The 26,923-nt window shown below is 36.5% G+C and overlaps 1 protein-coding gene across 2 annotated transcripts in view; it reads right to left on the reverse strand.

Annotated features, from left to right (window-relative positions):
• The window catches only part of CDH18 (cadherin 18), a 966,744-nt gene extending 946,015 nt beyond the window's left edge, over positions 1–20,729 (reverse strand). For both annotated transcript variants that reach the window (XM_070056895.1, XM_051853855.2), the window contains exon 1: positions 20,383–20,729. The gene's annotated coding sequence lies outside the window, so the exon portion shown is untranslated. The remainder of the gene's footprint in view (positions 1–20,382) is intronic.
• Positions 20,730–26,923: the final 6,194 nt, after the last annotated feature.

The raw sequence follows: 26,923 nt of genomic DNA on the forward strand, positions 1-26,923 counted from the left end.
TAATCTGTTCTGTTTGATGCATGCCTGGTGTACTTTCATATTTTATAGTTATCCAAATTATTATTCATTTTCTGCCTAACAAACCTAATCATGATCCCAAGGAATATCTTAATTCTCACTGCACAATGTATCTTTGATACATAGAAAAGAAGCTAATATAAGTAGAACTTACATCAGGCAGAATAACAATATTGCAAAGATGCCCATACTCCAGTGCTCAGAATCTGAATATGACATCTTATGTGGCAAAAGGTAATTTTCAGAATAAAGATAGCTAATATTAAAAAAAAAGAGTATTATCATAGATTATCATGAAGGACTTCATTTTAACACATGAGCTCCTAGAAGTACCCTGGGACTCAAATCCTACAACCTCAAGGGTCTGAATGCTACTAAAAGCCCTAATGAGCAAGCACTCAGGTTCACCCTCAGACCTTCCTTCACAAAGAGATGTAATCTGCCTACACTGTGATTTTATTCCAGCAAGACTCATGTTGTAATTGAAAGACAATAAGTGTGTGCTGTTTTAAGATGCAACATTTCTAGAAATTCATTATAGCTGTAACTCAAACTGAGGTGTTAATACGAACCTGCTGGAAATAAATGAATGACAGGATCATGATAAGCAAATGTAAATCACTGATTTGAAAGTTCAGCAGCTATGAAATAAAGCATTATCTAAAATACTACTTTAGTTGGACTTTCTGTTGTATTCTTATTTGTTGAAGATAAATCGTTCATCTTGCTTAATCTAAGAGATTTGAGTTAGAAGGAGACGTGTTCTGACATGATCCTTGGTGTTTAATCAGCTCTTAATTTTTAGAGAGTTGTCAAAGTCTTAACTACTTTTTCACTCCTTTAAAGGCAAGGTCTTAAGTGCCTCCTTACTCCACATCTTCTAGCTCTGCCAAAGAAAAGATTGGTTTAATTACTCTAAGTTAAGGTTGTAATTACGCTGCTACAGTTCACACCACGAGGCCCTGTCTGATTTGAACTCATTGTTAATGAAAACTGAAAGAAAAATGCACTGGCTCTGCTGGGATCACCAGTTTTCTCCACTGTTGATCTTTGCTTCTAAACTGCAGTGCCCTTGCTTTGGCAATTACATTAAAAGGTCACTAAGGATGTTTCCTTAGATTCTCACTCTCTTTTATAGATATCTACATTACAGTGGCCAAAGATGCTATCTGAAAAATCCCCAAACCTGTATTCATTTTAATTGACTCACTTTAATTAGCATCTTAAAGAGATAAAAGATGTGTAAGTCAAGCCAGTACTGTGGCACTGTAGGTTAAGCCTCTGCCTGTGGTGCTAGCATCTAATGTGGGTGTCAGTTTGAGTCCTGGCTGCTCCTCTTCTGATCCAGCTCCCTGCTGATGGCCTGGGAAAGCAGTGGAAAATGGCCCAAGTGCTTAGGTCCCTGCACCCACCTGGGAGACCTGGAAGAAACTCCTGGCTCCTGGCTTCGGATTGGCCCAGCTTCCACCATTGTGGCCATTTGAGGAGTGAACCAGTGGATGGGAGACCTCTCTCTCTCTTTGTACTTCTGCCTCTCAAATAAATAAATAAGTCCTTAAAAAAAGATGTGTAAGTTTATAAGCAAACAGAAATATGAAGGATTTTTGAAAATATCTTGCTAATTTTTTAGAATCTTATATTGTTAAAGTATACTGTCAAAGGTTTGCTAGTAAAATACAAAAAAATAATATTAACACATGTAAAGCACACTGCAAAGGTTTTTCATTATGAAAAAAATATTATTCAAACTCAATTTGCTTGATTTTTGCTTTCTGGCTATAATTATATTTTTGAAGCTAATAAACACTGAAAAAACTTACTGGTAATCTCAAATATTGTCAGAGTTTGAAATGCAGCAAAGAAGAAGGCACAAATTAAGATTAAATATCTATGAAATTAATAAAGAAAACATCTTTAAGTAAAATCATTGCTTGGCTATTTTTCAAAATAATTTAGTCTGTATAAAATCTCACTTTCTTCCAAAAAATTCTATATTAATATTATTCTAATAATTTTCTAGGCATCAAGATTCTCTGAAAAGTTTCCTATAGATCAATTTAAATCCTTAATATATAGTATTATTTTTAAATGTGCTATCTAATTTTCAGTTATTTAAAAAATGTTTATTCTATGAAAATATTCCAATATATATGGTTACTTTTAAATACTTTCACAAGTTTATCTAGTCAAATTTACTTCTTATTTAAAAGAAAGTTTCATATCATGTTAAAATTCATTATTATAGAGGCTCCACAGTCCTTTTTAATGAAGTTGCCACTGTTGGCTAATTCATAGTGATAGAGGTCTGACAAAGGCCTGGTAAGATATGTAGCAATCATTATCATTGCTTTCTCTCTCTCTCTCTCACTGTCTAACTCTAGCAGTCAAAAAAAAATAAAAAAAGAAATAAAGAAAAGAAAAGATTACTGTGATGCTTCCCCCCAGATTTGTATGTTGAAGCCCTAACCAAATATGAAGGTACTAGGAGGTGGGGCCTTTAGAACATAATTAGGTTTGGATGAAGACCTGAAAGTGGACTACCATGTTGAAATTAGCATCCTCATCAGAATATAGACAAGAGGGTTCTCTCTCATTCTCTGCACACACAGAAAGAAACCACTTGTGTACACAATGGGATGGCAGTCATCCACAAGCCAAAAGAGAATCACCAGGAATGAAATCTGTCAGAACCTTGACCTTGGAATCATCAACCTCCAATACCATGAGAAATGAATCAATGCTGTTTAGCCATTGCTGTGTAACAGCCCTAGCTGACTAAGATATGCCAGAACCACCAAGCCAAGGTTTCCCCAAATGTCTGGAAAATAGAAACTTTAAGAAATAACAGAGGAACTAATGCCACCTGTGGCATCAGAATTCCATGTGGTTCAGTCCCTTCTATTCCACTTCTGACCTAGATTCCTGCTGGTGTGCCAGGGAAAGCAGCAGAGGATGGCCCTGGTGCGTGGGACCCTGCTGCAGTGTAGGAGACTTAGGCCTGGCCCAGTTCCCGCTGTTGGGTCCGTTTGGGAAGTGAACCAGTGGATGGAAAACCTCTCTCTCTCCCTTTCTTTCTCTGTAATTCTGCCTTTCAAGTAAATAAAAATAAATCTAAAAAGAAAAGAAATTATATAAAGAAGATAAGCTGTTTTAAGCAATTAAATTTACTATTTTTATTTTTTTGCTTTTGGTTGAAAGAGACAGAGATCCTCCATCCTTGGGTTCAATCTGCAAATGCTCACAACATCTGAGACTGGGCCAGGCTTAAGCCAGTAGCCCTCTGCTCAAACTAGGTTTCCCACATGGGTAGCAGGGACCCAACTACCTGAGCCATGACTGCTGTCTCACCGGGTGTACTTTAGCAGTACACTAGGATCTGTAGCAGAGCCAGGACTCCAATCTGTGTATGCCAATATGGAATAAAGATGTCCCAAGTTGCAAATATGTACCCTATCAAACACCTGAATTTTAGACTGATCTGCCTAAAAGCAATATATAAGATATTCCCATATTTTTTCACCCTGCCATTCCTGTTTTTTGTTGTATTTTGTTTTTTACCTCAGTGTGCTGATTGTTCTAAATGTCCTTCTTTTTTCCAACATTCTTTCTCAGTTTACTTTAATGTTTTTAAGATTTATTTATTTATTTGAAAGGCAGTGTTATGGAAAGGCAGAAGGAGAGAGAGAGAAAGAGAAATATTCCATCCACTGGTTCATTCCCTAAATGGCTGCAATGACCAGAGCTGGGCCAATGCAAAGCCAGAAGCCAGGAGCTTCTTCCGGGTCTCCCATGTGGGTACAGGAGCCCAGCACTAGGGCCATCATCTACTGCTTTCCAGGTCATAGCAGAGAACTGGATTGGAAGTGCAGCAGCCAGGACTCGAACTGGTACCCATATGGGATGCAGGAACTGCAGGTAGTGGCTTTACCTGCTATGCCACAGTGCCAGCCCCCACTTTAATCTTCTTATACAAACTGATTTTCAGTGGCATTGTTTGTTTTATTTCTGTCATCAGCTACCATTAGTCAACCTGCTGGCTTTATCCATGACATAGAAGTTATGGGTACCCTCTGATCACTCCTGAAGTTTCAGGCTAACTTCCCAAAGGTCTTGAGTTCACGCTTACTTTCTCTCACGTATATCCAAATCACTAATAGTCCAGAAAATTTCCATCATCTACTGATTTTCAAACTGTTCCTCACATTGCCTGTTTGTAGAACACACATTCATTAAATTTCTTAAGCCAGAAAATAATAATCTTATTTTCTATTTTTTATATCAATATCACATATTATAACCAATTAGTGATGACCTCTGATTTTCTAAATGCTTTCTCCATTTTCAGTTGGTCTACATATTACCAACAGAATTTTGCCTGGAAGAAGGGAAATCTGATAGTCTCACTTTCTGTACAGGTATTGAATACGTATTTTACCTTTCAGCATACAAAAATTAACAATAAACTCAAAGACCTAAATGTAAGACCTGAAACTATGAAAATGCTAGAAGACCACATGGGAAAAACCTTCAAGACATTGGTAACAGGTAAAGATTTTGTTGATTAATACTTCAAAAGGACAGCCATCAAATTCAATCATACCAACTTAAGACAATTAAGACTACTCTGAAAGCACAGGGAACGATCAAAAGAGTGAATTCACAAGAAAATGAATGAGAGAAAATACTTTTAAGCTATTCATATGACAAATAACCAATGTAACTAAGATAGGGCAAAGGATTTGAACAGACATTTTTCTAAAATGCCCAAGTGGGCATCATTATCACTAGACATCCAGGAACTGTAAAGCAAAGCCAAAATGAATTGTCACCTCACCCTAATTTGAATGCCTAATAGCAAAACAAAAAAAAAAAAAAAATTAAATGCTGAAGAGAAAGCCGAGAAAAGGCAACTCAAATATCTCTTGGAGGGACTATATTTCAGTATAGGCACGAAGAATAACAGAATGAAAAGAATTAAATCAGATGACTATTTAAATAGTTAACATGGTGTCTGTTTCTCTGAATTCAAAAATGTTAACTGAGATTTATAAGAGTTTTGTCTTGGGTTTCTGTCGCTCCCCGTCTTCGTGGAGGAACGACACAGGACCCTGCGCTGTTCTTTCGTCTTCTCGGCCCTCCCCGGGTTTGCTGCTGGTCCTTCCCGGGTTGGCTGCTGGTCCTTCCCGGGTTGGCTACCGACCCTTCCACCTCCGTGGAAGGGCGGTTCCCCCTGCCACATTCCCCACTTCCGCGGGGGAGCGGCACACCGCCGGCCGGCTCTCTCGGGGGCTGCACAGGTGTTCCTTCAGATAGATGCTCCCCCTTAGATGTTCCTGGTGCATGTTGTCTCTCTCCTCCTTTATAGTCCTCTTCCACCAATCCCAACTCTGCTACCCACACGCTGAGTACGCTGCTCTCCTCCAATCAGGAGCAGGTCCCACAGTTTATTGGTTGAACTGGAGGCAGCTGTGTAGAAGCTTCTCCCTTCTCAGCGCCATATTGTGGGAAAGCAGATGCATAGAATAAGTCTTAATTCCAGTAACTTAGTCCAGTCTGAGTTGCTCCCAGTTGCTCCCCACAGGTTTCAAATATAACAGTGACCATTTAATTCTTTTTTTTTTTAAGATTTGTTTATTTATTTGAAAGTCAGAGTTACACAGAGAGAGGAGAGGCAGAGAGAGAGAGAGAGAGAGAGAGAGGTCTTCCATTTACTGGTTCACTGCCCAAGTGGCCTCAACGGCCGGAGCTGCACCAATCTGAAGCCAGGAGCCAGGATCTTTTGGGTCTCCCACATGGGTGCAGGGACCCAAGGACCTGGACCATCTTTTACTGCTTTCCCAGGCCATAGCAGAGAGCTGGATTGGAAGTGGAGCAGCCGGGTCTCTAACTGCCATCCATATGGTATGCCAGCGCTTCAGGCCAGGGCATTAACCAGCTGCACCACAGCGCTAGTCCCAACCGACCATTTAATTCTTACATCAGTTTGAAGCATGGAATATAATATAGCTCCCAACTTTAAACAGTTAAAAAATAACTCCTTTCACAAATTAACTAAAACATCATTTGCTCATTACATAGTGACTAAAATCATACATTTAAGTTTAAAACGTTTATTCTTGATGTTTGAATTATTCTCTACCCTCTATGAGTTCTCAAACTCTAATACTTTTTAACTTCCTTATTAGCTCAGTTTCCACAATCATGACTAAATCTGTCAACTGATTTGTAGCTTTTTTGAGACTTAAAGGAAATGGTACATACAGACCAAAGCTCATGGTAATCAATGAGCATTCAATAAAGGACTATTCTATGATGTAACCGCAATATAACTGAACATTATCCTAAACTATCAAGAAAATGACAGATATAAAGTAAAGAATATTAAGGGTAACAATTAGTTCAAATCTGATATGATTAAAATCAAGAAAGCACAAAGTTTTTACAAGTTCAAGTTTAAAAAGTTTCCTGCATAGTTTGATATGTAACTCGCATCCCCATTAGAGAAAAGATGGATCTAAACCTCTGTTGTATGTCTTCTCTAAAGGTAGTAAAATTAATCAGGAGATATGCAGGCTGCTGATTCAGTTGATTATATGTTGCTACTTAATGTGCGAAATTCCCCTGCTAGATCTATCGCCTGAAGGAGTTCTGGTTGATTCATCATCTCTTTCACTCAGAGGGTTGATCATTGTAAATGACTTTATTGACCTGTGACTTGGTTCAGCATCATATGCTCCAGTGATCCAAGCAATAAACAGCTGCTAAGTGCAGGCGAGAAGCGTCATGGAAAATTCAAGGACTGCATCAGTGTATTCTCTGCCATCAGGTTCTCATGCTGTCACAAAATTCTGAATTTCATGTTTGACAAGCATACGTTTTAAAAAGACTGCTCTGGAATAACATATCTTCCAGTGAATTTTCATTACTTTTAGACAGAGAGTACACTCCATCTTCAGAACTATTCAAATACTTGCATTGATGACCATAGTTATATTTCATTTTACTGGCTTCTTTTGTATCAGTGGAAATCTGAAATCAAATGCAATTTTATTAGTTATATTTATATATACACACTCATTTATGTGTATATATTTATATATAAACATGTATACAATATTTAAGGACAAAATACTTTAGGAATTGTTTCATGGCCTTAAATACAGCCAAAAGAGAGAAAGAAATTTCTACTAAGAGTCAAAGCCAATTTAATGGCAGAGAAACTAAAAGCAGAGAAATCTCAATTCACCTGCTCCTTTTAATGTGTAACCCATCCCTTCAGCTACAAAGAACCTGATCTTCCTGACAATTCTTCGGATTAGAAATTTACAAAATTCTCTACTCCACTAGACTAAGTTTGATGTGGAATAGGAATTCAGTTTTACTGTTTTTCAAATTTAATGAATATTTGTCAAATAGGCAAAACAGTTAAGGAATACTTTTTTAAAATTGCATGGTATATCAAGGTAATGAGACAAGTCACAGTTTGGGAGAATCTATTTGCAAAATGTTTCAAAGACAATTATTACAAATAAACAAACTTTAATCTCAGCAATAAGAAAATCAACAATCTGATTAAAAATAAGCAAAATATCTAAATAGATACCCCAGAAAAATAAGATGCTAAGTGTATGAAAAACTTTTCCACATTATGTATCACTAGAGAAATGTAGGTTTAAGGAATGAAGCATTATAAACACAACAACATAGTCAAAATCCAGGACACTGACAACACAAAATGCTGGTGAGGATGTGGAGCAACAGGAACTCTCATTTATTGATAGTAGTATATAAAATGATACAACCATTTTGGAAGGCAGGTTTTCAGATTCTTACAAACATATTCTGACTATCTGATCCAGTAATGGAAACTTACACCCACACAAAAACCTGCACAATAGTGCTTACTGTTATGATTGCCAACATTTGTAAGCAAACAAAATGTTCTTCAATGGGTGATGACATAAATAAGGCATGATATATCAGGATAATGGAATATTTTTTCATTGCAAAAAGAAAATGAGCTATCAAACCCCAAAAAGGCATGAAAGGGGATTAACTGCATATCAATAAGTAAAAGAAGCCAATTTGAAAATGCCACATGTAGTTAAGAGTCCAACTATAGGACATACTAGGAAAAATAAACCTATATAGTCAGTAAAATGGTCAGGGATCACCGGGGTGGAAAGGTAAGGAAAAGCTTAATCTGTGGTGGGAAAGAGTATTTTTAAGGCAGTTAAACTACTTTGTATGAGACTATAATGGCAGATATGTGTCATTAGGAATTTGTTAAACCCTTGATGTGTACAACAACAAGAATATATCCCTAAATATTAGGTCTGTACAAAAGGGGAAAAATTAGAGGCATGAAAAATTTTTCTTTTAATTGAAACAATCCATTTTATACTTGAATAACATTATATTTGTCTATGCAAGAGAGTCAATCTAGTGTTATATCTTTTAATAATTTATATTAGCATAAAAATAGTTTCATGGTTTTCTGAAAAACTTCAAAATAAAATGACAGTCTTTTGTAAAATTTAGAGCATGAATTTTATGAAATTTATTGTAGCATATGAACCACAAATATCAAGTCAAACACTCTATTATGCACAAAAGGGCATGCCATGATTTCTATAGTGATATTCAAAGGTATTAGGGTAAAAATTTAAAAAGTTTAATTATAAAAATCATAAACATATTCTTATACATATTAAACATGTATAATAGAAAAGAAAATAGGTGACCTACTTTGGATATTCGCAAATCCAATGGGTAAAGGAACTCAGTGGCAATTGATCATTTACCCAAAATAGCTAGTATATGCAATAAAATCTTAAAAGGAGAAATAGAAATTAGTATCAAGAGTTTCAGTATTGCTTGGGGACATGGAACAAAATGAGTTTATTACTATACAAAAAGGAATAACTGGTAATACTTTTCATGTATGCCTGAAGAATTTTTCTAGAATCAGAAGGTAGAACTATTTGAGGAAAAATAATTCAGATCAGCCTTATATGCTTTGCTCACTAAGCAAAATGTGGAACATAGTTATCAATTAAGATTTTAATAATGCAAAATATATAATGAAATGTTACTAAAATTTATCCGAATACTGTATATAAAAAAAGCTTCACCACCAGTAGATATTTAATGAAATTAAATAACTACAGCTGCATGGTATAGATACTTCATAATAATTATTAAAAATATTATAAATACTCTATCAGAAGTATTTTTTCTTTCTTATTAGTGGTATACAATTAATTCAAGAGAAAACATGTGTCTTATCCCATTATTTCTAGATTAAGTACAATGTTATAGAAAATTAAAATATTAAGCTATATTTTTAAATAGGAAAAAAATTTAATTTTTAACAAAAATTTTTAAAGGGGCCAGCGCTGTGGCATAGTATGTAAAGCCGCCGCCTGCAGTGCCGGTATCCCATATGGTCGCCTGTTTGAGTGCCGGCTGCTCCACTTCTGATCTAGCTCTCTGCTATATCCTGGGAAAGCAGAAGATGGCCCAAGTCCTTGGGCCCCTGCACCCACATGGGAGACCTGGAAGAAGCTCCTGGCTCCTGGCTTCAGATCTGTACAGCTCCAGCCATTGCAGCCAACTGGGGAGTGAACCAGCTGATGGAAGACCTTTCTCTCTCTCTCTCTCTCTTTGCCTTTCTTCTCTCTTTGTGTAACTCTGACTTTCAAGTAAATAAATAAATACTTAAAAAATTAAAAGTAAAAAAAAAATTTAAAAAGATTTATTACAAAATCAGAAGTACAAAGAGAGAGGAAGAGAAACAGAGACAGAAATCGTTCACCACAAATTCACTCCCCAGATGGTTGGACCAATAGAGTCTGGGCCAAGTTGAAGCCGGAAGCTAAGAGATTCTTTAGGGTCTCCCACATGGTTGCAGGGGCCCAAGTGCTTGAGCTACCTTCCATTGCTTTCCCAAGTGCATTAGCAGGGAGCTGGATTAGAAATGGAACAGCCAGGACTTGAACTGATGCCCATATTGGATGCTGACATTGCAGGCAGTGCCTTTACCTGATACACCACAATACCAGCCCCCCAAAATTTTAAAATATGGAAAGATATATTGATATCCTCTAACAAGATGAATACTATCATGCTTAAATCAGAAAAGCCAGCATTGTTTATTGCTTCTACCTTTTCCTAACATGTCATGAATCACTTAGGACATTGTTAAAACATAGATATCAATTTGGTTGACTTCGGTATATCCCCACCATATCCAACAAGCTCTGAGTTAATGCCAATTCTATTGGCATATGAATCATATTTGGCATACCAAGAGTTCATGACATATTGTAATGACTCCTCTAACCACCATTTTGTCTACAACACTTAGAAAAATCTAACTCTAAAATTAGCAAGATAATCTGACTCATATTGAATTGGCCATTAATGTGGGAATTACAAGAATGCAAATAAAATGTTCAACTGTTCTTACAATAAATAGTAACCTTTACTTTTCAATTATCTTGAAAAATAGGTGATGGAGGGAGTGAGGAAAATCAAATTGGTATCAATGGGAAGTATTTTTTACCTGTTAAGTTTGTGAGAACACACAAATGGAGTCTGAAATCTACAAGTTAAAATGCTGTAGCCCAATGAGTATTCCTTCTTTTTTTTTAAAAAAAAAAGATTTATTAATTTATGTATTTGGAGAGTTACAGAGAGAGGGAGAGACAGAGAGAGATACCTTCCAACTGCTGGTTCACTCCCCAGATGGGTGCAATGACCAGAGCCTGGCCAGGCCAAAGCCAGGAGCCAGGAGTTTCTTCCAGATCTCCCATGTGGGTGGCAGGGGCCCAAGCACTTGTGCCATTTTTCAATGCTTTTCCGAGGCCACTAACAGGGAGCTGAATAAGAAGTGCAGCAACTGGGACCCAAACTGTTGCACATATGGGATGTTGGCATTAGCCACTATACCACAATGCCAGTCCTAAATTTTCCTTCCTTAATGGTCATTTTATTAATACTGCTTCAACATCAACAGAATACTTAATGTTGCTTTACAGTTTTTGCATATAACAAGTCAATTCTTGAATGCCTGCTTAATTTTCTTCCATTAAATTGTTGAAAATAACTATAATTTGTTTTTTTTTTCTGTGTCTTTTAGGAAGTAATAAATAAAATTATAAAAAGAGTATTTGGTGAGTATTTTTGTAATTAGTGTTCATTGGGTTTGAAAATACTTTGTTCTAACAATTCAGATAGCCATTCACAAGCTTAACTTGAACAGTTGGTTATGACAAATCTAAGGTGTGCTTAGCATGCACAAAATAGTAGCTTGTATTTTGAGGAAGTTCAAGTGCTTGAAGAAACACATTTATTTATAACAAATCTACTATGCTAGTAATCACAGCCAAGCTCCTTAGACTCCTACTATCTGCCAAAACAAAATGGGACTATGATCTTCATGCTAACATTTGCAATGAAAGAAGTTAGTTGGAAAGTCCATATTAAATATATCCACTCCCATATTCTCCAATTGCAGAAAAGTCCCGAGCAACTGTAATCTATTATTACTTATGTTTAAGGTAACTACTTGTATTTCTGAGGGTAACCAGATTATATTAACTCCATGGACTAAAAACATTTAGGGGCTAGTGTGGTGTAAATGTAAAGCCACTGCCTCCAATGTTGTCAACCCATTTGGGTGCTGGTTCGAGTCCTGGCTGCCCTAGTTCCTATCAAGCTCCCTGTTATTGGACTGAGAAAAGCAAAAGATAGCTCAGGTGTTTGCACCCTGCCACTCATATGGGAAATCAGAGTGAAGCTCCTGACTACTGACATCGGCCTGGCCCAGGCCTGGCCCAGCCCTAGCCCAGCCCTGGCTATTGAGGCCATCTGAATAGTGAACCAGAGATGGAAGATATCTCTTTCCCTGTTTTTCCTTTTGTCTTGTAACTCTGACTTTCAAAAGCATAAATGAATCTTTTAAAAAAATGTAAAATTTGATGCATCCACAAAACCTATACCCTTAGGACAATATATCATATACTTTGGTAATCTCTTCATCTATCTCTCCATAGTCTATTTGTCCCACAGTATCTTGGAGACCCTTCATTCTAGCCATACTGGGCTACATCTGCACGGTCACTCCAAATGTCCTCCATTATCCCACAATTCTTTATTGCATATTTCTCACCATTTTAGAGACAATTCAAATATCTGTGGAGTAGAGCACTACAAAATTTTCCTAGTAGTATTGGAAATGTCCTGGTGCCCTCACCCCTATTTGCTTTTCAGCTTTTTAGTGAATGAAGTGTCTTCTGATACATCCATGTGGGAGTGAGGTGAAGGGGAGTATGGGGATCATTTTGCATCCAGCAAGTCTGCTCTAACATTCCTGTATCCCAAAGCATTTCAAGTTCCCTGAACATAGATCACTATTGAATACAGATGGTCATCACTTTTTTTTTACAATTATTTTGACTTTATGAAGACATGTAGTTATTTTGTTCAGTGGAAACTGTCCTTGGAGTTTTGATTTTTCCCAGGCTACTGCTACCCTCCCTGGTGACAGCTGTCAGTGGCAGCAGCGCCACCCAGTGAGTCCCAGGATCACAAGTAGAAACAACCAGCCTTCTACGTCCTGCTGTGCTGCCAACCTAGGACATTTGGGAGGTTAGGAGTTTTAATGTATTCTTGACTTGCAATATTTTCAACTTTTGATGGACCTAACAGGATAGAACCCTATTATAAGCTGATCATTTCTACACATTACAATGAACCCTCCAAGTAAACTCCAAACCTGGGTGGATGACTAGTCTCAGAGGAAGCCTTTTGCTGTTGCAAAGAGAAGTTTAGAGAAACTTGGAATTTCACATTTCTTAGCTCAATCTTAGATCATTCAGATGGCCTTAGAAGCTTTCTGCTTCTCCTGCAATGATTTGTTCAAATGATTTAAAGCCATGAGTTTATGTATTTGTTCACCTTGCTTGCTCATTTGTTTATATGCAAGCTCTCAAGTGCAGTTAAAACAAGGATTCCATCTCACAGACTTGCAATATCCTTTAGTAACTGATACTGAAAAACAGTTACCAAGTAGTTACTAGAGTTTTGCTTCTGAGAGCCATTGATCACAATTAAAACACTTGGTTAATTGGGAAAGCCTCTGAATATTGTAGATAACTTAGGACCCCATTACTATTAGCAAACAGTTCAACAATGTGCTTAAGGCCAAAAACATGATGAAATCAATTCCTTGGACCCTAGATTGATTACCTGTGTAACTTGTGGTATCAACTCTCCTATTTGTAATATCAGTTCTCAACTCTATTCAGCTGGTATTGCATCAAGAAAATAGAAAGCATAATCATTATTTCAACAGGAAGCAGCAAGTGTAATACACACTCTGGAGGACTGAAAATACAGAAGTGCACAGTGAGGCAACAAAGAGATAATGAAGGCTGTGAGCAGCCACACCCCTAAGGCTGGAGGAACAAAGGACACTAACTGGTTCTTTTTTTATAACCTTTTAGATTTAGAGAAATGCTCTTTGAAAGGTGTCATAAACAAACCATAATCTACATGTTTTGACTTGAAGTTTTTCTTCCCATCTTAAATAATGGGCATTGAAATAATTTGTGTTCTCAATGGCAGATATATGTTGGGGCTACAGGAATCTAAGAGATGGAGGAGGGACCTTATGGAACAGAGCAGGAGAAAAAGCATTGCCTGCCTTGTGCTATTCCATGGAACAGACACAAAGAGATTAGGATTGTGAGCACTAGAAGCAGTTGGAAGCAGGTAGAAAATTCTTTGTTATCCCCTGACACTGTTGAGGTGAGGAGGCAATGCTAAGAGGAGCCAACAAAAAGGAAGGGAGAGGGCCTTTTACCTCCTCTTGACTGGTAATTCTATCTTCCTAATATTTTCTTGGCAGAAGCTAACATGTAATCAGCTCAAAAACAAGAAATGGAAATGTTCTTTCAAATGCCTCAGCCTTGTGTCACACAAGACGGAATGAAGGAGCACATTTCCATATAAAAGATCATAGCTTCATTACTAGCACAGTTTTCTTACTTGTCTACTACAAGGAAAATTTCTAATCTACTTGTTATTCATCTTTGCAGCAGCTTAAATAGTTAAGAATGAAAAGTCCTGCTTACTAGTTGCTCAGGAAACGTTTCTTGAGTGATTGAAGGAAACATAGCAACATCTTTTTAGATCAGATTTTAAAGCACTGTGAATTCCGAAGAATTTAACTTTAGCATGAGCCCTGCTCTTGCTTTTATGTGTGCCATAATATGACAACCACACTCCTGCACTTTTTACCTCCATAATCTCATTGGACACTTGGGATCACTTCTGTAAGTATATGCTTCCAAAATAGAAGAACTTGAATTTGAACTTCAGCACTCCATTCTCTTTTTCCCTCTAACAAATGAATATCAAAACTGTGCTCTAGAAATTTACTGTGGAAAAATTCCTAGCATTGTTCTCGGCCACAGTGTTGCTGCTTTGGGTCAAACGGTTTTGTCCTCGGATTTAAGAAACAGTTTGCCAAGGAGTGTTCTTGGCAATGAGTTGGTCAGTTTTCTAATTCCAGGAAAGTCATTAAACTTGTATTGATGTATGACAGAAGCTTTTCATAACTAGATGGTAGAAGTGATACCCTCCGTACATCCATCAGCCAACAGCTATGCTTTACAAAAAAGAATATCAAAAGCACACCTAAGTTACTAAATGAATGTCAGGAGGGGACATTTCAGCATATAATTCATTTTAGTAGGAATAATTATGCCAACTTGCAACTACACATAGAGACAGACAGTGACAGACAATAAAAAGAAAGACCACAGAGCCATTCAAAATATTTTCCTTATCTCTTTCTCTGTGGTATCTCTAAACATCTTTAGAGACTGATGGTCTGATTTACGCTTCAGACACACACATTTATCTAAGCATTGTTTCAGGAGGATTTCTAAAATATTATGAGTGCTTTAGCAAGCTAATCTTCCTTTGGTTTCAATATCAACTTATTTTAATTTGAATAAACTTGGGGCAAGCACTGTGGCTTAGCGGGTAAAACCGCCATCTGCAGTGCTGGTATCCCATTTAGGCACCTGCTTGAGTCCCTGCTATTCAACTTCCCATCCAGCTCTCCTCTATGTCCCGGGAAAGCAGTGGAAGATGCCCTATGTCCTTGGGTCCCTGCACCTATGTGGGAGACCTGGAAGAAGTTCCTGGCTCCTGGTTTCAGATTGGCACAGCTCCAGCTGTTGCGGCCATCTCTCTCTCTCTCTCTCTCTCTCTCTCTCCAACTCTGCCCTTCAAATAAATAAATAAATCTTTTTTAAAAAATGAAAAAAACTCCCAAAAGGGAGCACAAAAAATCTCCACTTTGTATTTTCTACCTTAAAATGCTTTCTTGCTCTAAGTACTTAAATTTTTTTTCTGAGGGATATCTAAATGTATAAAATCTTTAATGACTTCATATTTATCTGTAGCACCTTCTCTCTCTCACAGATTTACATACATCATTCCACCTACCACAATATAACTGTTACCAGTGAGCAGAGAAGTATCATGAGTCAAGATTTATAGCAACTCATCTTCATGTATGGTAAAAACATACTGCACTTTAACCCACTACATGCGTCTTAATTGTAAATGAAGCTAAAAGAGGGAAAGTAAGGGAAATTGAATACATTAAAATGCTTTCAAAAACCATTGACATTTAAGGCACTAAGAACCAATGTTTTGATTTATTCATTCAAATAATAGTCATTAAAAGTAGCATGGACACTGTGCTATAAAGAATGCAAAAAGGAATGTACAGGATTAACTTTTCATTTCTGAGTCATTCTGTTTGAATAGAAGGATGGAATACAGACATACAGACACAGTTAATACTTAGTTAATAATGATGGTTTTATTTTATTAAAAGTAGAATAATTCTCAAGAAGGAGATGAGAAACATTGGTAATGTTTTAATCCAGAGGAATGATAAGGAAGGCTAAACACATGAAGATATTATCATAGCCAAAAGTGAAATGGAAGATAGAGAACACTAATTGTGTGACAAAGCTCATATGCCTATGTTTTCCCATTATTCAAACTCTATAAAAACAATTATACCCACTTATATATACAAAGACAATTAAGCCCACAAATGACTGTGTAGAGACTTCTGTTCATCAGGGATAGTAACAATAGCAAAAAACACAAAAAGATGTATACCTTTAAATTATCGACATCATCTAGCTCAGCCTATTAGATTAAACCCAAAGGTAAAGTGCCCTCTTGTTTCTTTTGAACATCTGAGAGCAGCCTGTTGTATGAATTGTTGTCCATGATAGTTACCCATGTTCTTACTTCTCATATCTTGATAGAGCTTTCTCCTTAAACCATGTGAAGTATAGAGATATTACACTTCAATGGTATCCCCACTTGTGTATCCTTAAGTGGAAATTATCAGTAGATTCCTTGAATTGCTATTTATTTCTTGAGTCTGGACAAAGTTTTGCAGCATGAAATTCATATACAATTGGCATTTTCATCTACCTGTCTCATTTTCAATGTTAGGCCTTTCACTCATCTCCAATGCTATGGTACTTTAACAGAAAGACAATCCCTTTTTAGAACAATCTTGAAGTTCTCAAAATATTTTTCATACTGTCAATATCACATCTTTTGCATCTGGATTCCTATTCAAGTCACTCAATAATCTGCATTACCAAAACCTAATTTTGTGAAAAAGACCACATGTAGAGCAGATACCAGCATGATTCAAGCAAACTCAGAATTATTCCCACAGAATCATGTATATTACTGGTTGCATTCAAAATTCACTCCTCTAAGGTATGCATATTTTCAAACACCTTTGGATGTTTACTTTGAACACACTACCAGAATAAATAGTTGTGTTGTTGCCATTTACCTGTTTCATTTAAGCAACAAGTCATTCAATAAATGATTGAAATTCCATGTTGCATTGCTCAGAATCCCTCCCCTTTTTCTACTTCCCTAAATAAATCTCTATCCATAGAGCTGGTATCATTGGATGAAAATCCTAGACTTACCAAATAGAGGGCTTGTGCATAGATTCATAATTAAATTCTGCCCAATTCCCAAACAAGGTCTGCAGTAAGAGCATATCTTTACCTGTTATACTGATGGGAGGAGGAAGCTTCCATATATTCAGAAAGTCAGCAGTGCAGTTTAATATACACAACCTTCAAAAGTGGTATAGAAATCACCCTTTCCCCCACAATCAACCCATGCTTCACCCCATCTATGTTTAAGACACTTTCATATATACTCTGAAGAAGAAAATATTTTTTGGACTTTAAAGAAAGGTATTTCCTACATAAAAAATGTGTTGATGGTAAAGCCATCCTGTTATTTTCATTCTTCTCGTACCTATTTTTATAGAAAACAAGTAATATACTCTATCAGCTGCTTGCTGTTGTCTTTCCCAGAAAGCAAGTTACACAAGCCACAGAGTTCCCAATTCCATCTGTGCTATTCACAGACATGTGGGGATGACTTACAGGAAGTTTCTTCCCTTTGATTTCTCCTTATATTTGTTACAATGTTATTTGCATATAGTTTTTAAACTGGCCAAAAAGAGATGATTTGATATTTCAAATTATTGTCTTTTAAAAAAAAAATTAAGTATCTTATGTACAAGAATATTTTAAAGAGAATAAATTTTGAAAGCATAGGATATACTTCATTTCAAGTGAAAATAAAGATTTTGTATTAATCCTCAGGGTTCCTTTTAAGGAAGGGACTAGAAAGCTTCTTCAAGCATCTTTTAAAATAGGGGAAATATTCAAGAGAGTAGCTTAACCTCTCCCCTTGGTTTTCTGAATATTACATAGGAAGAAAGAGCCCCCTAATGGTTCAGATATCCACAAAAATAGAAGAGGTTGTACTTTCTTAATTCCTGTTGTTTCAGGATGGCTAAAATGGGTAATCAGGACAGACATCTGTTACCACAGAAATGAAAGGAAAGTTGATGCAAAGGTCAAATGGAGTTCTCTCAGTGATGCAAAGTGAGAACTGCTAAAATGAATTGGCAAAGTCAGCTCAGATTGACACTTTCTCACAGTACTCCAAGGACACTCCTCTTGCTTGATCACCTTAGCTGAGAAACACTGATCTGCAATGCAGGTGACAAACTGATTACATAGTGGGAATGTTTATGTTAAAAAATAAACTTTATTTTTCGGTCATTAATTATTGCCTGTTAAGGAGATGGGGAAATCAAATTCCTTATAGGAGATATTATAGAATTCGTAGGAAAATTTAAAAAGAAAATAAAAGTAATATTGAGAGTAAGAATGCCCAAGAGCAAGTGGCATGCAGTTTGAGAAATTGTTTGAGAAGTCATTTTTAAGGAAAAATGTATCTATTCAAATTAAAAATCTAAGTATGATTATTTACATTTACTTATGTTAAAATTTTAAAAAACTCATAAAAGCACAAGGCAATGCAGAATTACTTTCTATATTGTATACAACTCAATACAGTCCATAAATAAGTGCTGCATAGAAACTGCATTTATAAAATAGGCTATGAAATGATTATTGCAATAACATTATGGAATTTTAAATAATTTCTTATATTAAATGTAAAATGAGTAGATGAATTAGTTAAAACTAAGTCATATCCTTTATAAGTCACATTATTTGTATAAACAATAAAATAGTGTTATCAAAGCACAATTTTGGATAAGTAACACATGAAGTATAGTTAACATAATATATCTATAACAATAATTAAGCAACATTATAATAGTGCAAGACAAATGCTGTGTGTAGACTTGGTATAATACTGCTTCTGCAAGCAAAATGTATGGCCTATAGTGTTTATCATCTTCCTTAGTTGATAGTTTGGCATTTGTATCTCATACACAGCACTGAGAAGAAACACATATAAAACATTCTCCTTAAACGACTCAATTCAAAGACAACACCTTAGACATTCTCTAAAACGTAACTCCATTCCTTTAGACAAGCTGTGCTTTCCCAAATTTATAGTCACAACACAGCTATTATATTCTGGCATGGTTACCATTAATGGAAATACCTAGGTAATAAATACTTTCATTATTAGAAAGCATTCAAATATCATTTCTCAATTGGAAACCAGATGAACTATGATAATTTATGTTTTCCAATTTTGAGGTTTTTGAAAGATGAAAACAGCTGAAATGAGCACACAAGTATAGCCATTCAGAGTATGTGATTTCCTAACTTCAGATTCCTTGGTTCCCAAGAGGGTTGGCAATCATGATCTATTTGCAACACTGAACACATAAAAAAGTTTTTCCGACTTGTCACACATGCCAGTTTGTTCTCTGACTAGAGGACTGACTCTGGGAACTTCACTCAAAAGGACAATCAGAACAGCAATTGGGGTAAAATATCTCCTCATTGATCCAAAAGCAAATAAATGGATATGAAAATGTCTCAAACTATTTTGTGCCAGTAAGCACGAAATAAATCCTTTCTGTCACAATGTCTTGTTAGTAGTCGTTATCTGTGACCTATAAACCTAACATTAATCACCTATAAGAGTATTGCGTTTCTCCATCCCTATTCTTCCTTTTCCATCCCATCACTTTCCTCAGAAACAGTAAGTAGAGAGCCCCATTGCCAACAGAGAATGAATACATGCAAAGTTCCTTTATGTTCACAGACACTTTACCTCCACAACACAGCACTGAAACTTAAAACATTAATAGATAGGCTGCAGCTCAGCGATCAAGTCAGAATAGCTGAACAGCTCCAGAGTCCTATTTCTCTGCCTCAGCTCAGCACTTTCTTAAGAACAAGCACCGCCATCAGGACATAATAACAGGGGAATCTAATGTCACATCATTCAAGAAACATCACGTTTAGGTTGAAGAGTTAAGACTGCTGTCAAATGACAGATCTGGAAAAAAATAACCTCGGACAATTACTTAATAACAAAATAGCTCCCATGTCTGCATGAAATATAATAGTTGACAGTTAATGCAGTAACAGTCCTTTCTTAATATGCTATTATTTTCCAAAGTTGTTTAACAGCTAAAAACAATATTCAGGTTGTAAGATTATTGCCAAAATATTTCTTTTCAGTATGGAGTTGGTATCTGATACATAGATTTATAATCTAGTGGTCTTATTAAAGAGACACTTATAGGTACTCAGAGATTTAAAAAAGCAAATTCATTCATATAAAGATGCATTTCCAACATTTGTAAATCCACCCCTGCTTCTGCACAGAATTCATTTTAATGCATGACTGCAAACATAGTTTTAAAAGCATTCAAAGCTCTGCTGTATTTAATATGAATGACTAAAATGAAATCCAGAGATAAAAATTTAATTTCCTTACCTGGAGTATGAAACTGTTTCTGTTCAACGTTGGAACGGCGTGGGGCTGGAAAGGGGACTTGATTTCTGTTTTCTTTGCAAAATCCACTTTAATGAAGCAGGAGTGAAATGAGCTATTTCAAGGTGAAGTCTGTTATTTCTTGCTGGGGCTGAGAGCCGACAACCTCTTGTGAAAAGGCGCCTCAGTAAGTTGTTCGCTGAGGGAGCTGGGAAGCAAGATTATCAGGCACAGGCAGTCACACAGTGCTGCTATGGAATGTACACTGCCTCTCTCCCCACCTCGTGTTCTCTCTCTCTCTTTCTCTCTCTCTTTCTTCCTTGCTTTCACCCTGACGCTCACTCAGCTGTGAGTCTCAGCTCCCGCGGCTGCTGTATAATCAATCTAGCCTGTCAGAAGCTAATAGTCCTCTATTTAACTAGCCAATCAATAGCAAGGATTCCTGGGCTAGCCCCAAGAGTCTTTTCCAAGAGTGGTACAAACAATAAGAGTTTTGCCAGCAGTTTAGCCAACTATTTTTCATTATTTTATGTCCCTTAGAGCCAGGGTCTGCGAAAGCAGAGTCTCAAAACAAGCTTAGCGTTATTGCAGACTTTAGCAATTTAAAAATTTACCCCTTCTTATCTAGATGATATTAATTTATAATTATACCTCCTCGCCCCTTAGCCATCAGAATTAAAGACCTGCTGCAGAGTACCAATTGATAATAAAATCTTTCTCCTTCAAATATATACATACATTTATTAATGAAATTACAGGCACTGGCAAATCCTTTTGGCTAGAAACAATATTTCCAGTAACCTGATGTCTTGGAACAGTGAAGGAAGCCTCATTAGGTTTATTTAATATTTTCTCACTTTATTTCAGAAAAATAATGATCGATATTTTATTTCTTACAACAAATATAAGGTGATGTTTATGGATATTTTTAAACCACGGTCTGAGTCAGACTTCAGTGTATAAAAACATTCTTTCAATTTTAAAGTATAAATCTAGAAAAGGACCCCTCTGAATGTATCAAATAGAACATTTCACACCTGATTCATCCCTTCAAGGTTAAGAAGATTTTCTTCTTAAAGTGACACATTCATTGCTCAACTACTGTGACTGACCATAATAAAGAAGCACAAAGCAAACTATTGAAGACCAGCCTGGTTTTCATTTACCACATGCTTCCAAGGGGATAAGAAAAAAGAAAAGAGCATATGGGGTCAAGTTAGCCAAACCCTGGAAATGCAGTCTGTTAGTTTCTAATTAGGAGATGGTTGCTTTCCTCCTTTCCACACTGCTTGGTCAGCCAGCCAATTTGTTACGTTTTCTTTGTGATAATGCATTATTGCACTCATTAAACTAAATTGTATAAGAATGCTTAACTACATCCCAACACCCAGTTGGCATTAAATTCCATGCAGTAGTGGTTGCAGTTCCAATCTTCAACATCATGTAATGCAAAGTTTTCAGCGTGTGCTAATGTGTTCTTTGAGACTGAAATGGCCATAGGTATGTCTACTCTTGTAGTCACACTCAGTAGAAGTACAAATTACCATTTTTGGTGACCCCTTGTAGAGGTAAACCTCCTTGACTTAATATCTGAAGTAATCAACTTAGTTTACCAAATACTTTTTGAGAGGCCTTGTACTTCTGGTAATAAAAACCTAATTAAGCTGGCGCCGCGGCTCACTAGGCTAATCCTCCACCTAGCGGCGCTGGCACACCGGGTTCTAGTCCTGGTCGGGGTGCCGGATTCTTTCCCTGTTGCCCCTCTTCCAGGCCAGCTCTCTGCTATGGCCCGGGAATGCAGTGGAGAATGGCCCAAGTGCTTGGGCCCTGCACCCCATGGGAGACCAGAAGCACCTGGCTCATGCCTTGATCAGCGCGGTGCACCGGCCGCAGTGTGCCAGCCGTGGTGGCCATTGGAGAGTGAACCAATGGCAAAGGAAGACCTTTCTCTCTGTCTCTCTCACTACCCACTCTGCCTGTCAAAAAAAAAAAAAAAAAAAAAAAAAGCCTAATTAACCTAATTAAGCAAAGGAGAGAACAGCTACTTTGTGTTCTTGTGTTCTTGGTATTTTCAGTATACTACAGTATCCATAGTCAATCAGTCAGGATTTTAGTTAACTACACGAGGAGATCTTAGGGCAGCAAAATACAAAGAAGTGTAATTAGCAGCACTTGTGAATAGTTCAAAAGTGACAAGTACCAAAAAGAGAAATTTACAGAAAGACCCTGTAAAAAGAGTTGCACACAGGATGGCACTGTGGCACACTGGGTTAAGCTGCCACTTCTGACTCCAGCATCCAATATAGTGGATCCCATTGGAATTTTGATGGCTCCATTTCTGATGCAGCTCCCTGCTATTGTGACTGGAAAAGCAGCAGATGGACGACCCAAGTACTGGGGTCTCTGCCACCCATGGGAGAAAACCCATATGGAGTTTATTGTTCCTGGCTTCAGTCCAACCTGGCTACTGCAGCTATCTGGGGAATTAACCAGTAGATAGAAGATTCTCTCTCTCTCTCTCCCTCTCCTCCCCCCTCCTTTAGTTGCTCTGCCATTCAAATAAGCAAGCAATTAAAAAAAAAAATAACTGCACACCTTCATCCTTATCAAAGAAAATACAAAGGATTTTATAGAAGTAAAAGGCAATAGAGGGGAGGGGCAAAAGAAGGAAAGCCCAAATTGAAAGTAGGGGGAGAGATGGGGAAGGAGTGTTGAAGGAAGAACAAGTGAAGGGAGGCTAGAACACATGGGACCTAGCACAGTATGACTGGAAAAAATGGAGGAAAGGTGCTTTATAAACAAGACCAAGGTGCCAGAGTGAAAGCAGTTGTGTAGTAGGGAATATTTTCAAGGAGTTTTTTTTTTTTTTTTAATAGAAAGCAATCAGATTTGAATTATGTTTTGGGACCACAGTATAAATAAGAGATCACAGGAGGGGATCCCAGTGTGAGACAACAATCACTAGGAAGATCAATGTCAAGGGATCCCACAGTAGTAAAAATGGAAGAAGCAGGATATTGATGACAGGAATGAGCATAGACAGCAATTGTGCAGGTCAAGGAAGTGGAATTTCTAAGTAATTTTTGCTACTTCCTATGAGAATTAAAGCTTGGAAAGACTAACTAGGTGGGTTACTAAAAAAACATCAATGGTGAACTTGGCAACCTTCCAAGACGTGGTAAAGCTTAGGAAGACTTTTCAACTTACATAGTCTACTGGATAAAAATGAATAGTAAATGACATACTAACTCATACTCACTTTATACTCCTTCTCTTTTTTTAATATCATGGAGTTCTTTTCTTCTTAATTATATTTAGTTTTTTTTTTCTTATAGTTGTTGTTATAAGCATTTTCTTGATTTATGCCATTATAGAAAAAGGAAAAATTTTTTCCAACACTTAAAGTTTTTTTTTTTTCCAGAATTGTGCCTGGTATACATTGGTTGTTCAATAAATATTTGCTCAATAAAAAGCAATAAAATAATTGCCATGTTTAGATTTATTGAATAATCACTACATGATAGGTCCTGATCCAATATTTCTCCAAACATTAAATGAACTTATAGAGGTTAATTACTTTTTTCAAGGATGCACAATCAATAAGTGCTTATTGGATCCCAAACCCCGAAGTCCATACTTAAAAACATTAACTTAAGAGATAGGGAGAGAGAGAGAGAGGGAGAGAGAGAGAGAGGGAGTTAGAGGTCCTATTCACTGGTCCACTCCCAAAATTCCCCCTAAAGCTGTGTCTGGGTTGAGGTTGAAGCCAGGACCCAAGAACACAATCCAGATCATCCACTGGATGACACAGACTCAACTACTTGTGCCATCAGCATCTGCTTCCCAGGATGCACATTAGCAGGAAGCTAACTCAAGAGCCAGAGGCAGAAATGGAGCCCAGGCACTTCAGTGTTGGACGCAGACATCTAAACTACAAGGAGAAATATATGCCTCCTCTTAACTGTCTGAACCACATTGCACACACTTAACATTGAGTTTTGAGGAACCAGAAGGTAATATAATAGAAAATAATAATCTGGATATTTATTTATGAGTTTTATATTTGGAATAGTTTTGGAAAGCAAAAATCAATTAGGTTAAAACTGAGGACTGGGATTCTGAGAAGACGGGTGAATAAGAAGCACCAGATGCAAACTGTTGAAATCTTTACTTAATATATGCTAAACTGATCTTCTGTATATAAAGATAATTGAAAATTAATTTTGATGTGAATTGAAGGGGAGAGGGAGTGGGAGAGGGGAGTGTTGTGAGTGGGAGGGAAGTTATGGGGGGGGGAAGCTATTGTAATCCATAAGTTGTACTTTGGAAATTTATGTTCATTAAATAAAATAAAATATAAATATAAAAAAAAATATAAAGACCCCATCAAAAAAAAAAAAAAAAAAAGAAGCACCAGAAGCTTATCTCTGCCCATGGACAACAATTCCATTGGTAGAATCTGACTGATGTAACTATTTAAGAATTATGGAGTTGGGTGAAGGCCTAGATGGTAAATTGTAGTTAATTTTGGTTTGTTGAAAATCTAAGCACAATAAGCAGCATCTTACATGTACAGTTCTGTGACAGGTAGCTACACATGATTTTCTGTAATATTTGTACACACCTTGAGGCACCTGGGTTTAGAAGACCCTGTTCTCCAAATATTGGGATTCTAGTCTCTGAGCACTGATCATTGCTTCATTTCTTAGAGAAACACACAAAGAGACAGTGGACATTGTTGATGCACATTCCCACAATCGTTCAAGCACATACCCTTCTAAATAAAATGACTTCCACCATTTTTAAAGAATAGGCTCTTTTTTTTTTATTTTCCTACTTTTTTTTTGTACTTAGGATCTAGACACTAAAGGCTAGAGTAGTTAGAAGCAACCACATGTCCTGGAAAAATTAGAATGACATCAAGCATGCATAAGGCAAGGGTGGGCTCAGAGAAGAGCTGAGAAGTTCTTGCATTTACAGTTCAGGCTAATGCTTAAGAGAAAATGTGTAACTAATCAAATCATATAAAAAGCAAACAACCAAAAGCAAAATTAATAAAGAAGAAAAAAAGAAAAATAGCCAGCCAAGGGGAATGAGAAAAATCTGATTTTTCATAGTAACTGCAATATTAGAGTCAGATCTCTAGTTTGCGAAAATAAATCACAAGTCATCACAAAGAAACAGGAAAATATGACAAATTCATAAAAGAGGAAAGAAAGAGAGAGAGAGAGAGACAAGAGAAATGATATTTTCCCTGAAAAACACTTGATGGCAGATCTGATAAATTGATTGATTATTTCATGGTCTTAAAGTAACTTAAAAAACTAAAGGAAGAGGTGGAAAAAATCAAGAAAATGATATATTAATAAATAAAAATACTAATAGAGAGAGAAAACCTACAACAAAACTCTATATAAAAAAAAAGTTTAAGAGCTCAAAGACAGAGACAAGTCACCTGAATGCAGGAAGAAAAATGCATCTGGACACATGCAAAGGATCAGAAAATGATCAGAAAATGCCTTAACAGAAGCTTTGGAGGCTAGAAAGCAGTGAGCTGATAAAGAAAAGTCCTTTCAGATTCCACTAAAAATAAAATAACATGGTGAAAGAAAGAATAAAGAAAACATAAATTAAGGTAAGACTAGTCAAAGTTCATAGATTGGGAGATTTGATATTTTTAAGCTATCAATACTACAGAAAGCAATATATAGTTTTAATGTGACCCTGAACAAAATCCTAAAGTCATATTTTTCCAGAAATGCAAACACCAATATTGGAATTCATAGACAATTTTAAGGGGCTCTGAATTACCAAAACAATCCTGAACAATAACAAAGTTGAAGAACATATAGTCCCTGGTTTCAAAAACAATTACAAATCTATAGTACTCAAAACAGTGTGATTCTGACATAAAGAGATGCATATAAAACAGTGGATTAGAATAGATAATCCAGATAAACCACTGAATATGTGATCAAATGATTCCTGACAAAGGAAATATTTATGGGGTAAAAAAAGTCTCTACAAATATCCTGCAAAGGTTGAATATACATATTCAAAACAATGAGGTAGGATAATTACTTAATACTGTATGCAAAACTCAATTCATAATACATGGATACATTAAATTCATTATCTACACGTAAGACCTGAAACTAAACAACTCTTAGAATAAAAATAGGGCAAAAGCTTCATGACACAGCATTTGGTAGTAATCTCTTGGCTTTGATACCAGAGTGACAGAAAACAAAATAAAAAAATGGAGAAGTTGAACATCTTTAAAATTCAAAACCAAAATATAGTCATGAAAAGGCCTGTCAACAGAATACAAAAGTAGCTGATACAGTGAGAGAAAATATTTGCAAATCATATACCTTTCAAAATATTGGTATTCAGAATGTGCAGAGAACTTCTAAAATTAAAAAAAAAAAAGAACAGTTCAAAAATGACTGAAGTTCTATCTGATAATGACTGCAGCCATGTGCTGAGAGTAAAGAGGGGTGCTGGGTGCTGATGGCTGGTGGAGAGCTGTGTGGAACAGGAA

The sequence above is a fragment of the Oryctolagus cuniculus genome, chromosome 14, assembly GCF_964237555.1.
Source record: "Oryctolagus cuniculus chromosome 14, mOryCun1.1, whole genome shotgun sequence".
NCBI lineage: Eukaryota > Metazoa > Chordata > Mammalia > Lagomorpha > Leporidae > Oryctolagus > Oryctolagus cuniculus.